The following is a 17,258-nucleotide window of genomic DNA, read 5'->3' as shown; positions in this document are numbered from 1 at the left end:
TTGCAAAGGGTAAGGCATTGTGCAAGTGTTCAAGTGATTTTTATTTTTATGCAAACATTTTTTTAAACTGTCTGAAGTCTAAGAACCCATTGAAATCAATCAATATTCATGGTGGTCATAAGCCATCTTTGGGTTTATCCTACAATTCTCAGCATAACAATGTGCTTACTTAACAGAAAGCTACTGCCTTAATTAGATCCTTAGTTTACCCAAAATGGATTTTTTAAAGAACAAATATGATTCTCGTTAATAACAGAGAACAAATAGACACTCTTCTAAGTGATTTACATATTAAGTCATTTAATCCCCACAACCACTTTATGAGGTAGGAACTTTTATTATCCCCATTTCACAGATGAGGCAACTGAGACAGAAAGAGTTTAAGTATTTCGGTCTTGTGCCTAAGACTGCACAGCTAGTAAATGGTGAGTGAAACTGCCATTGAGAGCAGAACTGCACACAGAATCCCAACTGATCTTATGTCAGGATCTCACATGCATGGCAAGTCTGCTCTAACAGCCCAAGAGGACCCGGGAATCGTCCCTCTTTAAGCAGACAAGCATGAGCACCAGCTCTGCAGTCTATTCTGAAGGCTGATGGGCACTCCTGTGCCGAAGGATGGAAAGTCGTTTGGCAGGGTTGCGGTGCAGTGGGGTAGGGAGGACACTGATCATTTTTAAAGTGTTAGGCTCTGGCAGCGAGGCCAGTGTTGGGCTGACATATTGGAGAAAATGATAAATACAACAGACTGGATCTGGTGATCTGAATTGCACCTAAACCGAAATTTGCCTTTTCCTGGCCAGGCCTCTTCTCTCTTTATCCACTATTTTTCCTTGGCCTCGGAAAAACTGTTTCTCCTTCCACTGCTTGGAGAACCATCCTATCCTGAGGGTCTGGGCAGAGACCACTGTGCTGGGGAGCGGGAGGTCTGGGTGGGTCTTGTCCTCCCAAATCTGCTCAATTATGACACTGAGCAAGTTACTTGATCTCTCCAGGCTTCAGTGTCCTTCCCCCTCCTCCTACACTCCACACACACACACACACACACACAAATTAGTGAATCAACTTGGGGGCAGTAGTGTCACAGCTGCCGGAATGTCAGTCCCGGCATCGGATCGCCCCCAAGCCCCTTACCAATTGTGGTCTGTCAAGCACTTTCTTCTCTCTCTTCCCTTAAAATTTCTGCTTCCGTGATGTGCTAATCCCAGGTAACATGCATTCCTCACTCCGGTTTTTGTTCAGTCCCAGGCTGGGAAAGCAGAGATTAGAGAAAAGCCTTGTCGTATGGGCTCCTGACGCCAGTGCAAATCCCTTTTGGAGAAGACGCTAATAGTCCCGAAAAGTTGGAAGTCCCCAGTCCATGGGTGATGTGGTCTCCAGGGAAAGGCAGTTATGGCTCACGTGGATCCTTAACAAGGCTCCCGGGCCCAGTCCCAGCTCCCAGGGCACCTCAACATGCGCACTAAATGAGGTCCAAAAGACCTGCATCCCCGTGCTGCACGGCGCCTTGAGGAGGGAGGTGGCTCTGTCCTTAATTTCTCTAATCAGAACAGTGTCAGAAATCATAGCCCCATCAGTGTGGCCACAACCTGGAAAGAGTAAGAGTGCTTTGTAAACACGGCTTTGGTCACATGGCTCAGAAGGACACAGCGGGGATGCTACACAGAGACCTCAACAAGTCACAGCGTGTCTTCTGAGTTTGCCCTCTCTGGAAATCACGAGTTTTTGCTGTGTTCCCCCACTTCCCTTTTTTTTTTTTTTTTTTTTTTTTTTTCCTTTAAAAGCAAATGAAGTCACAGGCAAAGCAAAAGCCTGGGATGTTGCCCAGAGGAGAAACCGGCACGTTCTTTTTGTTGACCTGACCTTTGCCAGCTCTCTGTATCTTCAACGCTGCAGTATTCCTGTAGTCCCACGTTCACAGGCATTTTGCTAAGCCATTGTATTTCAAGATGTCTCAATTCGGAGAAGGAAATAAGGAAGATGGGGGAAGAGCAGGATAATTGCAGAATAATTGTTCTCTTTGACAACTATGAGAACCAAGAGAAAATGAGACCATATTGATCATTGATTCATCACTGTGCTAAGCGTTCTAAATGAACAGCAAGAGATACAAAATGAAACAAATCTCTCTAAAAGAAAAAACACAATGCTTGTCTCCAAGGACTATGCTACCTCATAGGTTACGTAATTATCCATCCTACAAGATAACAAGTACTAAACTCTTAAATGAGGTGTAGGTAGGAAGCCATGGGTATTCAGTGTAAGGCAAGATTCCTTATAGGTGGGGGAAATCAGGGATGGCTTCCCAGAGGAGGTGGACTTTGATAGGCAGTTTGGATGGACTTGGGGAGGTGGGGATATGATGGGCAAAACTTTTTAGGGAGGGAGACCAGCGTGAGCAAATTCATAGGCGTAGGAAAGTCCAGGGACTACTCCTGGGACAATGAGTGTGACGTTGGCAGCAGTACAGGACAGCATTTAGGCAAGTCCAGGACCAGGGCGAGGTGAGTGAGGCACTCACCTCAGGTGCAGAAGTTAAGGTGGCACCCAAAACTTTGGTAAACAAGATAAATGATAATTTAATATTATTAAAAAATAAAAATCAGTACAAAAAATCTATGATGAGTAAAATGTTAAAACTTTAAATAAAAGGCACCAGTATTACTGATTTTCCTTTTGCCTCGTCTCTAGTATGGCTCAGCAGAGTGCTTGCATAGCAGATTTGCTTGAAAAGGGAGAGCAAAACCAAAAGGTCTCCGAGGACAAGCCTAACAAGTGCCTTTTTTAAAATTGAAGTGTAGTTGATTTACAATGTCGTGTTAGTTTCTGTATATATATATATATACAGTTTTTCATTATAGGTTATTACGAGATACTAATATAGTTCCCTGTGCTATACAGTAGGACCTTGTTGTTTATTCTATATATAGTAGTTTGTATCTGCTAATCTCAAACTCCTAATTTATCCCTCCCCTCTCTTTTCCCCTTTGGTAACCAGTCTTGTTTTCTACGTCTATGAGTCTGTTTCTGTTTTGTAAATAAGTTTGTTTATGTCATTTTTTAGATTCCTCATATAAATGATATCATATGATATTTGTCTTTCTCTTTCTGACTTAACTTCACTCAATATGATAATCTCTAGGTCCACCAATGCTGCTGCAAATGGCATTACTTCCATTGTCTACACAGACCACAACTTCTTTATCCATTCATCTGCCAGTGGACATTTAGGTTGTTTCCATGTCTTGGCTATTGTAACAAGTGCCTTTAATCATTTAAGAATATTCCGCTTCCTTCCTCTCGACCCTCCACTTAGGAAGAGAAAATGTAAGAAAGTCAACTTAATGAGATCCAATACATGCGGAGTAGCTTGAACCACTTCAAAGCACTGTCCTGTGGGACTGAGATAACGAACTTCTAACTTGTACTGATGAGGAAACATGGCAAAGAGAGGTCCGAGGTCACATGGTTTCCTGGTGAGCGGACTAGAATTTGTGTCTGTCCTGTACACACTGGCTGCTAATGGACTCTGCCTAGGCTACAGTCCCTGCTGCCCAGAAGGACTTCTTTTTTTATGACCACACACACATACACATGAGGCCAGAGCTCATTGCATGAAGAAATAAGTCGTCTGGTCTATGCTGTATTAACAAATTACCTTAAAATCTCAGTGACTTTACAGAATGAGTTTATGTTAGCCCATGAAAAATCCAGTGTGGGTTAGTTAGTTCTATGTCTTGCAGCTACGCCAGGGGAAAAGGTGGCCTCAAGATTGCTAGTGGCGGGGAAGACAGGGCAAGATCCCTGAGGATATCACTGATCATTGAGGATGTCACTAAGGACAAGGTCTGCAGATGGCCACCTCCTAGCGACCAGAATCTAGTCCCATGGCCTCGACATAACTGCAGGGGATCTGGATAATGTACAGAAACACACCGACACAGTGCAAACAAACGTCTGGGCTAAAATCTCTGCCACACCCGTCATCCTTTGTGCAATATAAAGTCGAGAACCCACCCCAGAATTTCCAAGGACACTCAAGGGCTCACCGTGACATTTGCACGGCTCTCCATTCTCCTGCCCCCACTAAAGCATTGTTTACTCCTGTACCCACTTCCCAAGACTCTCACCCTTCCCAGTACCACACCACACCAAGCATGAAGCCTTTTTGCTTTTTCCTTCATTCTCTAAAGCAAAATGAATACAGTGTGTTTGTTTGGGTAGCAGACTTTTAATAAAAAAAAATTGTAGAAAACATAAGAGGTTCATAGTACTACACAGAACAGGGAGGAAATTAGAACTGAGTAACTGATGTCATTGGGTACAAATCCCCCAGCCACTTCCATCACAAGAAATTGGTCACTGGCTTCTCCTCACCTCTGCCTTAAGCCTGCCTGCTGCTGTTTGACCCCGCATCTTTCTCTGCAGAGATGATCTTTTATTTATATCTCTCTTCTCCCAGTTCCCCCTACTTCCAAATCCCTATCCAATCCAGTCCACTGAGAGAAGACTCACAATTCTTTATATATTGTTATGCATGATAATATAAATCTTTAATACCCAAATACCTTCCATTTAGAACATACGTTAGAGGTTCTTAAATCCCATAATCCAGATACTCTTTAAGATGTTTCCCTCAACAAAGGGAAATTTCTCTCTTTAATAGAAAAAAATTAGGTCAAACTCCAGCTAACCTTTTTTTTTTTTTCACTTTTAACATACCGAAAAAAGATTCAGCGCTCCAAGATGTCTTGGAAACTGGGTTAAATGACGTAAACTGTCTTTACTAAATAATTTCTCAGACTTTAGTGGGATAGCACACTTTGTAAATCTCCAAAATGAAGTACGGATCGTGCAGCAATTTTCATGTTTGACAATGGATTGTCTACTAAGCTACCGTGGTGTACAAACACCCACAAATGCAGTGACCCACGAGAATAAGCGTTTATTCTCACACTCGCAAGGCTCTGATGAGTCGGCCAGGATTTGGATTATCTAGGCTGGGTGGGGCTGGCTTGGCCAAGATGCAGCCTGATTCCCGATTTGTTTCATGTCTCTCATCATCTTTGGACCAGCGAGCTACCCAGGACATGTTCTCCTAACAGTGGCAGAAGCACAAGGGGGCAAAGCCCCATCACCAAAGCATGTTCAAGACTTTGTTGCTTGTGGTCTGCATGTCTAGCAGCCAAGGAGAGTCGCGTGGTCAAGGTCAGCATCCTGGAGCAGGGGAGTAGATTCCGCTCACAGTGGGAGAGGAGAGAAGTGGATTTTTTCTGAACATTCTTCCCCATCTTCCTTAAACACTCAAGTCTTACCGCCCCAACCACATGCAAAATACATTCACCACCACCCTCAGATCATCCCGCAACACACAAATTGTAAGTCATTCGTAGGTTATCTGCAGGGGGTGGGCTCCAGGACCTGACCCAGATACCAAACTCTGCCAATGCTCAGGTCCCATAGTTGCCCTCCACATTGGTGGGTCCATATCCACGGATTCAACCAACCATGGCCCAACCATGGTCCACCTAAGCAGACCCCTGCAGTTCAAACCCGTGTTGTTCAAGGCTCAGCTGTACATCATTGGAATTAAGGTCTAGAATCTTATCATCTTTGTCAGTTCAGATGCAACCCCCTCTTTGGTCTAGAGAACTATGAACTAAAAAAACAAGTTATCCGCCTGCCCCCAAATATCCAACACGCATCGGTGAGCCAGGCAGGACAACCATAGTAAACACACCCAGTAGAAACGGGAAACAATGGCAGGCACGTGGCAGTTAGTGGCCCAAAGAGCTTCTGAGATCCTACTGGACAAATATTACCATGTCCCGAGGTAGGAAATGTATCTTGTTAAGTCATGAGTCTGCTCCCTGGTGGGGACAGGACACCCCAGTTGGGTGTCCCTCACGGCTGCTGGAAAACATCATGACCATTAGATCTTTCTCATGTTGCAGAGTACTTTAATCCTAAATGCAGATAGCTCCTATTTCAGCCTTTTCTCTTTCCAATTAGTATTCTCTAACCCCTTAGAGCTCACCCAGGAAGGGGCATTATAGATGTTGGTTAAGGGCATGGGTCCTGATATGAGACTGCCTGGGTTTGAATCCTGGCTCCTGCACTTTCCAGCAGTGTGAGCTTGGGAAATACGCAAAATCTCACTATTCTTCAGCTACCTCATCTGTACAATTGGGAATAATAGTACCAACTTCATAAAGTTATGGAGGAAATCAAACGAAAGAGAAATGAGTGGGGGAAATAAAGCCACTCCCCAGTAAGTTACCCTGGTCTTCACTGTACGAAGAGTGTTTCCCAGACCACTTCCAAAATTCAACCTTTCTTCCTACTTCCTGTCTGAATCTTTACACATTCAATGACACTGTAGTGTTTACACTAAAGAGTTATTTTAAGATAGCAGTAAAACTTTCTATCTGGTTTTTAATGACTGTAGAAACTGCTAATAATAATTGTAGTGCCACAGAGATAACCAACGTCCCTGAGCGACCGCTAAGTGCCAGGCACCATGCCAAGTACTTTGCATGTAACTTTTCACTTGAAAATAAAATTATAGAAAACTCTAACTCAGAAAGATATGCGTACCCCAATGGTCAAAGCAGCACTATTTACAATAGCCAAGACATGGAAACAACCTCAATGTCCATCAACAGATGATTAGATAAAGAAGTTGTGGTGTATATATACAATACAGTAGTACTCAGCCATCAAAAGAGAATGAAATAATGCCATTTGCAGCAACATGGACGGACCTAGAGATGATCATATTAAGTGAAGTAAGTCAGACAGAGGAAGACAAATACCACATGATATCACTTATATGTGGAATCTAAAAAAAGGACACAAATGAATTTATTTACAAAACAGAAACAGACTCACAGACATAGAAAGGAAACTTACAGTTACCAAGGGGGAAAGGGGGAGGGGCCGGGATAAATTAGAAGTTTGGGATTAGCAGACACTAACTACTATATATAAAATAAACAAAAAGGTCCTACTGTATAGCACGGGGAACTATATTCAATATCTTGTAATAACCTAGAATGAAAAAGAATATATATGTGTGTGTGTGTATATATATATACATATAAAACTGAATCACTATGCTGTACACCAGAAACTAACATGACATTGTAAATCAACTATACTTCAATAAAATTATCAATCACTCAGGCAAAGTGTAACAACATCTCTAGTTATATTAAGAAATATCCTCATAGGCAATAAAGCAGTCTTTGGTGGTTGATTCTCATAAATCCATTACCTCATCTTCTCCCTGCCCCATTTTGCTCTTCTCCAGCTCAATACAAGTGTTACTGCTGAAGTCAGCCTTCCCTGTTGTTGCCCTTACATAATTTAATTTCAAATCTTTATCAGTGTTTCTCCCCGTTAAAATTGGGATTTCTCTGTTGATGTTCTGCTTCCATCTTTCATTGCTTTCCCTGGAGGCAGCTTCATGGGAGGCTCCTTCCTGGAAGAGTCTCTCCCTCTGGGGGCCTGGTTCCACACCTTGTGTGCTGTGACCACTGGCAAATGGTAAGGCGAGCCCAGATGGTTGGTACCACAAGGGAGGTTTTCGATGAGCATTTTGCAGAACTGTGAAGATAATCAGTACAACTTGCTTTATTAAGAGCTTTCCTCGGGGTCTCCTTCACTTCCTTGTTCCTCAGGCTATAAAATCAGAAAGTGCAGCCTGGGGCTCACAGTTGTGCAGAACATGGTCACAGGCTCGCCCCCTTCCAGGGACTTGCCTAAATCATTGTGTGCATAGGTTGAAGCTCAAGTCACAAAGATCCACCCCACTGTGGCTATGGAGGAGGCAGAGGTAGAGCTGTCTTTGCCGGGAGACCTGATTTGCAGGTGTTTAGATGGACTTGTTGATGAACAGGTGGATGAACAGGATTATAGTTAGTCTGGTTGGAATGACATAGAGAGCAAGTCATAGACAGTAGCAGAAATCCTATAGAGAGAAATCATACACAGCAGCAAGAAATCATATATAGAGGAAGCTAACATCTCCCAGGTCTGTGCCAGCAGCAATGGGAGGCCACAGAAAGTAAAATCAGTTGATAAAGTCTATGGAAGGCAGGGAAAAGGTAAAATGTATAGATGGGGTTGCATTTGTCAAAGCCTCTAAAATATGCCGTCACCTGCTTCTTCCAGACCCGGAGTCATGGTAGGTGGCATAAAACAGGGGTTGACAGTGGCCACAAAATAATCATGAACACATATGAAAATCTAACTAATATTTCCAAAGATGAGGCTCTAAAATCAGCCAAGTAATATTTGGGGATTTTAAGCACTGGCTTTTCACCATCACCATCCTTTCCCACTGTAAAAATTGAATAAACAGAAACCTCAATTAAATACAGCTGGGAGACCAGCAGGGGGAGCTCTCACACCCTCTCACGATAGCCCAACAGGAAGAGGAATGTCTCCTCTTCTTTCCTGGAATTTAATACAGTCACTCAAACGTACCAACCTGGTTTCTCTGACTTGTATCAGCTAGTTCATATGCTTATCGGTGAAGGTCAGGCCCAGCATTGGATGAAAACCGTTGGCAGGGAAAGTCCTGAAAGGGCTCTAGAGTTAAAACCCGGAGACCAGCCGGCTAACTGATTACATGAACAGGCTTGGGCGATCGCTAGGGAGCTTCATGAAGAAATTCCTAGGGCTTTTCCAAAGCCTGCTGATTGGAACAAAATTCAGGCTTGCATATGCAAAAGTTCTGATGAACCTGTTCATGATTATTATCAATGACTTCAGATCCTTTTTGAAGAAAATTCTGGTCTTCCTTCAGATGTTGAGTCCACCTGAGTAGCTCTATGTTTATTACTGGGCTGAAACAGGACATTTCCCTCCTGATAAAAAGGATGAGGCTGGAGTGGGAAACTATATCCACTCCAGATTCAGTTAAGCTGGCAAACCAGCTCTCTCGTACCCTAGATGAGTCACCTCAAAGGAAGACTGCCAAAATCCTTCAGCTCCAGCAGATGAAGGTTCCTGAATGAAACCCAAACTCCCTGAGTGTCTGCTATTATTGCAAAGAGCCAGGACATGGGGCGAAAGAGAATGTTACAAATGTAAGTGCTCTAAACAGCCTTCTCAGCATTCTCCCAATTCTCAGTGATGAAGCTCTTCCCAACCCTCCCTCTTCATCAGCGTGGAGAAGCATGTCCCCAGATTGGGGAGGAACCTCTTCCAGTCCTAACTGACACCGGAGCCACCACTGTGAGGCAGCCCCAGCCTCACTGTACTAAATCAGTCCAAACAGTGAAGATCTTCCATGAACCTATTCCCTTTTGTTTACGGCCTTTGAAAGATACCCACCATTTTCTCCTTAGCTTCTCCACCTTTATCCATTTATTAGGCCAAGACTTTTTTGCTCCCAAAGGGAGAAAATAATTCTAGAATTTGACAGTACTCATCAAAGTAACCAAACAAATGAATTAAGTGACACTTTGATGTCTTTTATTTGTTCTGTTTCTGACAATACTAGTGCTGATTCTGGAAACACTGATCATTTGTCCCTGTTAATTCAGCCACCACTATCTTTAGGGGGAAAAATCTCCAACTGATGTTGGCAAAAATCACAGCATATCTCCCATCAAAATTCAAATAGACCCCTCAACACAAAAACAGACACACAGACCAGTGGAACAGGATAGAAAATCCAGAAGGAAACCCACGCACTTATGGTCAGTTAATCTATGACAAAGGAGGCAAGGATGTACAATGGGGGAAAGAGACTGTCTCTTTAATAAGTGGTGCTGGGAAAACTGGACAGCTGCCTGTAGAAGACTGAAATTAGAACATTCTCTATCACCATATTAAAAAAAAAAAACTCAAAATGGATGAAAGGCCTAAATGTAAGACCCGACACTATAAAATTCCTAAAAGAAAACATAGGTAGAATACTCCTGAACATAAATCATAGCAATATATTTTTTGAACCAGATCCTAGAGTAATGGAAATAAAAGCAAAAATAAACAAATTGGATCTATTAAAAGCTTTTGCACAGTTAAGGATATCATCAACAAAACGAAAAGACAACCTACAGAATGGTAGAAAATATTTGCATATGATGAGACCAACAAGGGACTAATTTCCAAAATATACAAACAGCTCATATACTTAATATCAAAGAAACAATCAACTCAATCGAAAAATGAGCAGAAGACCTAAATAGACATCTCTCCTAAGAAGACATACAAATGGCCAACAAGCACATAAAAAGATGCTCAACATCACTAATTGTTGGAGAAATGCAGATCAAAACTACAATGAGGTATCACCTCCTCCCACCAGTCAGAATGCCATCATTAAAACGTCCACAAACATTAATTGCTGGAGAGGGTGTAAAGAAAAAGGAACCCTCCTACGCTATTGGTGGAAATGTAAACTGGTGCAGCCACTATGGAGGACAGTACGGAGTTCCCTTAAAAAACTAAAAATAGACTTACCATATGATCCAGCAGTCCCACTCCTGAGCATATATCCAGAGAAAAGTGTAATTCAAAAAGACACTTGCCCTCCAATGTTCACAGCAGCACTATTTACAATAGCCAAGACATAGAAACAACCCAAATGTCCATCAACAGATGAGTGGATAAAGAAGATGTGGTATATACATACAATGGAATACTACTCAGCCACAAAAAAGAATAAAATAATGCCATTTGCAGCAACATGGATGGACCTGGAGACCATCATTCTATGTGAAGTAAGCCAGAAGGAGAAAGAAAAATTCCATATGATATCGCTTATATGTGGCATCTAATAAAAGAGCACAAGTGAACCTATCTACAAAACAGAAACAGACTCACAGACACTGAGAACAAACTTATGGCTATCAGGGGTAAGGAGGTAGGAAGGGATAAATTGGGAATTCAAAAACAGCACCTCTTGGGAGTAATGGAAATGTGAGCTATCTTGACTGTGGTGGTGGTTTCATAGGTGTATGCATCTATCAAAATTCATCAAATTGTACATCTGAAATATGTGTAGTTTACTGTTCAGGAACCATACTACAATAAAGGTGCTTTAAAAATAAAATAAAGTTTAAAAAAAGAAAGAAAAAATAATCGTCTTGACATGAGAGCTTTTCACTGCAAGAAAGTCTATGTTAAAAATCAAAGGTTTACCTTGGAATTCCCCAAGAGGACAGTGAGAGCCGAGGGAGTTAGTTGTACTGCATGTCCTACCCCCAGTGCCCAGAGGATACATAAAACCCCTGGAATTTGTAGCCCTGCCAGGGGGGAAGAGGGAATTAAGAGGAGAGAGAATTTTGAACGTATTGAGTTTAAATCCTGAATGGGCCATGTTTACAACTAAAAGTGACTGAGTTGCCTTGGATTAGAAAGGATTCATTTTTTTGCCTTAGGTGGAAAAAAAGATTGACTTCAGTTAAAATGAAATCTTACGAAGCTATGTTTGTTTTCACACCAGCATCGCAAAGGTAAATGATAAAACTATTAGAAATGCCAGCAGCAAGGACCAGAATCCTGAACAAAAGTTAAGAGATACAAAAGATAAATGTCTGTTTAATAAAAGCTCAAGATGAACAAGAGGATGATAAAGTTAAAGAAATAACACAAGAAATTTTCCTTGAGCTTAAAACAAAAATCTTAAGCCTTCAGATCCAAAGAGCTCACCAAGATCTTCACACAAATGTTGAAAATAAGACACTTGTAGACTCAAGGATGGAATGAAAATATTACACATTAGCAGAGGAGAAAAAAAACGAGTGATCTAAATAGGATCAAGGATTCAAATATGAATTAATCATACAAGACGCATTTGCTGACCACAATGTAAGGACCACAGAAATTTTTAAAAGTCTAGCCAAAAAAGAATATCAACCATTCTGACATATTGAAATAGCCTGTTTATTTACACTTGAGACAAAGTGGAACTCATCCTGAAACTTCAAACTATTTAGAAATAACTGACACTTGTAAGTATATATTAAAACCTGTGAATTGTAGCCATAATGGTAAAATGTAAAAGAACTATAGTTATAAATGCACTTATTAGATGAAGTGGACAACTAAAATAATTAGACTGTCTTGCAAGCAAATATTAACACATAAACAAAACAATCTAGAATAAAGTTAAAAAATAAATAAATAGGGGCTGGTGGGGAGGCGGGCGGCAAAAAAAAAAAACAAATAAATAAATAAATAAATAAATAAATAAATAAATAAATAAATAAAACAAAAGTAGAAGGTAACAATGTAAGACAAATTTTGAAATGGACCTGATAAACAAAACTAGGAGCTAGCTCTTCAAAATGATCAGTACACTAGAAAACATACTGCCAGTCCTTTGGGTAAAAAAAAAAAGTCAGAAAACAAAATGAATAAATGCCATTAGGACTGAGAAATGAGAAGAACACAGTCTGAGGAGGTAATTTTAAATTATGAGAAAGAACAGTTCATATGCATCAGATCAACAAAAATTAAATACGACCAAGAGTTACGTACATCAATATGGATAAATCTCAAAACCGTTATGTTGAACAAATTGCTAGAGATTTGAATATTATGAACATTATGGCACCATAGATGTGAAGTTTTAAAATAAATGCAAATAAACTGTGGGTTATTATGGAGACATAAATATGTAGTAAAAATAGAAAAGCACGTAGGGGAATGTGAACGACAAATGCACATAAGTGGCTACCTCTGGAGGGGAAGAAAATGAAATCAGAGATGGGCACACAGACGTTTCAAGAGGATCCCTACTGTTTTATTTCTTTAATATTAAACAAATCTAGTATAATGTTAAGATTTGGCAAACCTCCATGGTGGATGAATATTCATCAGAATATCCTCTATGTTTTACTGGATGATTAAAATATTGCGTAATAAAAGTTATAAGAGGACGTCCTATATAATTTTATAACATTAAATTTGAACATCTACACATCATGCTTTATGTCTCAGGAAAATATACATTATTAAATTAACACAAAAAGTAGAAAACTACACCATCAAGAGTTGAAAAGCAGTCGAAGCCCTGCCCCCACCGAAGGCATCAGAAATATTACAGTTCGTATGCAAATGTTCTTTGGAACCTGCAAGGGGCAGATAATTCCTGTGGTATTTAAACACTCTTGGGTACACAATAGACATAACTGACCCTGGACAAACCCACCAGCAGTTCTCTTTCTACCCGTTTATCATCAGAATGTGGAGCATGAGTGCCTAACTACCCACGCTCAGAGATGTTTGTTCCAACATTGTTTGTCGCTGGAAGAAATTAGGGGATAAATGCATAGATAAGAAAACCTTTGGACAATGGAACTGTATTCAGCCTTTGAAGGAGAAGAAAGCATTCTGCAATTAGCAAGTTACAAGGATACCCACAATGAACAGCAAAATAGCAAGTTCCAGAAAATGATGTCAAATATACCACTTCTGTTTAAAAATAAGCAAATCATTGTCTGATGAGCATAAGAAGATTCATACAAAAGTAACAAGCTGCCTCTGGGCGATGAGATTGGGAAGCAGAGACAAAAGGAGGGACCCCCGGCCCCCTTTTCAGTTTATACTTATATATCCTTTCATTTTATTACAACAAAAATGTATTCGTTGGTAATAAGAAAGCCAATAAAGTCTTTAAAAGAGAGACTAAATAGCTAAAAACATAAATTATGGGAATCGGGAAAATGCTAACAAAGATATCTGAGACTCCTTGGCTCGGCTCCTAATGCATTTAATCAGATCTCACCTATAAGGACTCATGAATTTAGTATTCTTAGTGCTATCAGTACTGTTACTCGGTTAGCCCAAGCTGGCTTCTTGGTGACCCACCATCTCTGCCTCTTTCCTGCAAGTTAAGAGAAACATTTTTAAACATAGAGAAATCTGGCTAGTGTTTTGTAACTTTCCTGTGCGGAATGAACAGCAGAATGCCCCTGTTCAATCCTGGAGGTTCAAACCCAGGCTGTGCATCATTTTGTAAATGCCGAATCTTCAGATGAAGGAATTTCCCTAAAGATGTATGTACTGAGGCCCCTGGGGGAGGGGATTTCCCCAAAGCATTACTCACTCGGGTGCCTGAGGTCAAGGAACATATTTTAATCTCTCCTTGGCACTGCTAGCAATACCTGGCCCCTTCAGTCAACAAATACTCATTTACTGTCTATACCAAGTGTCAGCAGTAGATCGGAAGGGCAGGAAACAGCAGTGAGAAAGGCTCACAAGGGCCCTACCCCGTTGAAATGGTTAAGGTCCAGTGGGAAAAAACAGACATTAATTAAGTGGTTAATATATTTAAAAAGAGAACAGAGGAGGTGCCACAGAAGCAAACAACAAGCCCAAACAGTCCCTTCACAGGGGAAACTGTGGAGTCATGAAGCCACAGGAGGTAACAGAAAATAAGGTGGAGAATTTTCTTTAGAACCCTTGGAAGACACAAAGTTTGCTGTCTTTCACCCCACAGACTTAGAGCCTGTTTTAGATGCCAGGAACTGTAATGAACGTGTCCAACATAAAGAAGTGTGCTCATCCACTGATCATTTAGTCCACAAATATTTACTGGGTACTTACTATACACCAGAGACGGTTTTAGGCACTCAGGACACAGTAGAGAAACCTGCCCTCATGAACTGACGTAATCGTGGGGTGAGAGAAAATAAAACACAAAAGAAAAACATGTCAGATGGTGATAAGCTCTATGCGAAAAAATACAGCAGGAAAGGACGTTAGGGAGGTTGTTTGCAATTCTAAATAGGGTGATCATGGAGGCCTCCTCAGAAGGTGATATTTGAGCAAAGATTTGGAGGAATCACGTGCAGAAGTTATGCAGTTGTCTGGAGGAATAGCATTCTAACACAGGGAGCAGCAAGTGCAAAGGTCCTGAGGTGAGAACATCCCCGGGATGTTCAAGGATCAGCAAGGAGTTCAGAGTTTAGCAAAAGAAGTAAACATACAAAGAAGAACTACTTTATAACTCAATGTGACAAGCGATAATGCCTAGTATTTTTGCTAATTAATTAAGGAGAGCAGTGACAGACTTCTGGTGCTGGGCTGCAGTGAGAATGTTTGATATGGCTGGAAACAGCTGGGCAGCCAGGTTAATGTGAAACAGAACCATTATGCACATGACAAGTGAAAAAAATTTTTTGACTCAGCAGTAGGGGGATGGGTATGGACCAGATGAACCTGATCAGTTTCCTCACCTGAAACTCACTTCACCTTTCCCTCAACAGTCTCTTTCCCTCCTTGTACATTGTTCTTTCTTTGCTCATGACCTTCTGCTCTTTCACCGATTGCAATCTCAGGTTGAGGGTGGAGAAAAACAGCACTGCCTGGGCAGCCAGGCACCTGGGTCCCCATCCCCATCCCCTGCCTCATCCCCACCACCATCTGTGACTAGCTGTGTGACCGTGGGTAATTCTCTTAATCTCTCTGACCTTCCACTTCCTCATCTGTTTTTTATCCACCCCACAGGGGAAAAAAAAAAAAAATATATATATATATGGATAATCATGACTTAGCCACCTGAGGACAAGAAGCTGGAGGGATTCTAATGTCATGATTATCTGTTCTTCCTCTTTCCCTCTCCATGAATTTCTGCATGTGATTACTGTATGTCCATCCCCCACCCAAGCACAGGCAAAGTGGGGGAACGTCCTCTGTCTATGGGCTCCTGGATTCAGCACAAAACTGTATGAGTATATTCTGCCCCAACACTGTTTTATCCAATCAGTGGCTGACCTGGGTCCCCAAGGAGAGGTTATTGCTCATATTGGGGGACCTTACATGCAAATGGCACCTTTAATGTAAGACTAGAAAAGGTTTCTCTTCTGTCTCCATTTCTGAAAGCATTTGCCCTGTTGGGCCATCACTAAAAATGGTTGCAGGACACTGGTCTAGTTCTGATTTGTCCCTGGAGGAGTCACCAGAGGCTTTTGGCTCAGAGGAGGCCAGGGTGAAACTTTCTTCGGTTGTCTGGAATCTGGGATCATCTGACACCCGCCACCTCCACCATGCCACCTAAGTTCGACCCCAGTGAGGTTAAAGTCGTATACCTGAGATGCACCAGTGGAGAAGTCAGTGCCACAACTGCCTAGGCCCCCAAGGTCGGTCCCCTGGGTCTATCTCCAAAAAAGGTTGGTGATGACATCACCAAAGCAACTGGTGATTGGAAGGGTCTGAAGATTACAGTGAAACTGACCATTCAGAACAGACAGGTCCAGGCTGAGGTGGTACCTTCTGACTCTGCCCTGATCATCAGAGCCCTCAAGGAACCACCAAGAGACAGAAAGGAGCAGAAAAGCATTAAGCACAGTGGAAACATCACTTTTGATGAAACTGGCAACATTGCCTGACAGATGCAAGCACTGATCTTTAGCTAGAGAGTCTTCCCGGGTCCGGTTTCCACAGTGGGAATAATGCCATGAATCATAGGTTCTGCCACCCTCACCAGCTGAGACCTGGGAGAAAGATGTTTTGTAAATACAGACCCACCCACCCCCGCCAGGCTTCAGCCAGAGATGGTATCATTCTATGAACCTATTCACCTAGGAAAGACAAGGCTCATTGTTGCCAGTTTCCCCTCCTGGGGTCAGGTGCTTCATCGAGTTTCTCCCTTTACTCTTTAACACAAGAGAAACCTTAGGGGACAAATAAGTAGGACAAGTGTGTTGCCGGGAGAAGCACCTGGCACAGTCTGCAGGTTGGCATGACCTTTGCCAGTTCTCTGCGGCTGAGAAATCATGGCAATTATTCTTAGCATCTGAAGCACACGCATTTTTTATGAGTCTCAGAATGCCCAGACGAAAAAAAGGAAAGGAACAAGGTCAGGAAGAAACTCCTTTGATAAAGGTGGGACCAAGAAGGGGACGGGTGGGAGCCAGCCGCACATTCAGTCATTTTGTCATTTTTCACTGTGGAAGGTGCTCTAGAGACCAGCGATGAAACTTACACACACATGCAGACACACACTCACATCCACGTACAGCTCCGTACATGCATCCATATATAGATGCATACACATGTTTCCTGCCTTCAGGAATTGTACTGACTACCGTGAGAGGTAGGTCATATCCCTAATCAGTCATTTCCACCCCAGGATAGAAATTCCAGGGAGATGACTTCCAAGGAAGTGACATTTGAACAGAATCTTGACACTTAAAACTGTAAACTCTTTATTCTCCTCGCCCTGCCTTATTTTTCTCCCGAGGAATTATCACCTTCTAAAACAACATGTTTCACTTATTGTATGTATTATCTGT

The sequence above is a fragment of the Vicugna pacos genome, chromosome 10, assembly GCF_048564905.1.
Source record: "Vicugna pacos chromosome 10, VicPac4, whole genome shotgun sequence".
Lineage (NCBI taxonomy): Eukaryota > Metazoa > Chordata > Mammalia > Artiodactyla > Camelidae > Vicugna > Vicugna pacos.
This window is presented reverse-complemented; position numbering follows the sequence as displayed.